Below are 1788 nucleotides of genomic sequence, written 5' to 3' on the forward strand. Positions count from 1 at the left end.
GCGCCGCCTGCCTCATGCCGCCGCGGCCGCCGGCCTCCCCCCCGGGCTCCGGGCGCGCCGAGCGCCGGGCCTCGCGCCTCCCCCGAATTCCTCCTCGGGCAGCGACCGCAAACACGATCTTATTATTGTTCTCGCGCGCGCGCCGCATCCCCCCGCCCCGCTCCCCGCTCCCTCCCCGCCCGCGCCGGTCGGTTAATTCCTAGGTGCACGGCCGCCTTTCGCCGAGAAACCGAGCGCGCCGGCCGGGCTGCTCGGCGGGCGGGCGGGCGCGCTGGGGGCGCGTCCTCCCCCAGCACCGAAGCCGCGCCGGGCGGGCGGGCGCGCCGACTCCGGGAGATGCCCCGCCGCCCCGCTCTCTCTTTTGTTCTGGGCCCGAGCGGCGAGCCGCAGCCCAGCCAATCACCACCTGGCCGCCCCCTCCCCGCCCGGCCGCGCCACCCTGGGGGGCTCCCCTGAGTGCACCCCCGCCTCCCGGGTCCACGCCTGCCTCCCGCGGACGCGCCCCCCGCCCGGCCGCCCCCCGCGGGCCGCTGCTGCGGGCTCAATCGGGTGAGTGGGGCACAAAGGCTCTGCAGGCCCGGGCAAGGCTGCGCGGGGACACTAGGCTGCTGGGAGGAGCCCCGCTCTGGAGCCGGCGACCCCGGGGGGTCCTCGCCCCGGGCCTGCCCTTGACGGTGCAGCTGATCCACCAGGGCTGGCTCTGCAAGAGGCTTCGCGGAAGCTTTTCTCGTTTGCCTAACGGCGCAGCTGGGATTCGAACCTGGATCTGCACAACTCCGAAGTCTATAAGCGGTCATGCTTCTTTATGCGTGGGTCTTGTAGGCCTGTAAATCTATGAAAGGGGCTTATTCCAACAGGTCACTTGTTTCCCATCCTGGCAAGGTTTTGGACCACGTTTTTTTGACTGCCCGATGAATGAATGAATGCTGCCTCTCTCATCAACCTGAAGGCCGTCTTGAAGAGGTCAGCGGGCGCAGCTCCTGAGTGTAACTGACTTTCTGTGGCTTTCATCTTGTCACAAGGAGAGTTTTTGTTTGGGTCTGTCCCCTCTTTTCGGCTTTCGTGCCTGTCCCCCTTTTATAGAAGCTACGGTTTCTTCAAGCATCTGCCGCCCTCACTTGCCCTGTAGAATTGTGTGTGTGTGTGTGTGTGTGTATGTGTGTGTACCCCTGCCCTTGCTCCTTGGCGCTGGGCTTCCATTAACGGGGCTTTGAAGTCCAGACTTGCTGTGGACTATTTACTTTTTTAATACTGCTTGACATTCGCTGCTGATGCATTTGCTTACTCCTTGCATCTCTTGATTTTCCTACTTAGATGTTTATCCTTCCTCACCAGGCCGCCAGGTTCGCCTTTTCCTCTTTTCTCACTGTAGATTAGTGTAGGTCCTTTTGCCTCAGTTGTAATAGCCGTCTCTTAGTCCGTTTGGGCTTCTATAACAAAATACCATCGACTGAGTGACTTAGAAACAACAGGAATTTATTATTCACGGTTCTGGAGGCTGGGAGTTCCAAGAAGAAGGCACGGGCAATTCTGCTGTTTGGGGAGGGCCTGCTTCCTGGTTCATAGAGGACAGTCTTTTCTCTGTGTCCTTCCACGAGGTTGGACAGGGAGGAGGGCAAGGAACTCTCTGGGGTCTCTTGTATAAGGGCACTAATCCCATTCATGAGGGCTCCATCCTCATGACCTATCACCTCCCAAAGGCCCCATCTCCTAATACATTGGGCCCTGGGATTTAACATATGAATTTTGGGATGACACAAACGTTCAGTCTGCTAATGTGTCTCCCAC

This window comes from Equus quagga, chromosome 2 (genome assembly GCF_021613505.1).
Source record: "Equus quagga isolate Etosha38 chromosome 2, UCLA_HA_Equagga_1.0, whole genome shotgun sequence".
Lineage (NCBI taxonomy): Eukaryota > Metazoa > Chordata > Mammalia > Perissodactyla > Equidae > Equus > Equus quagga.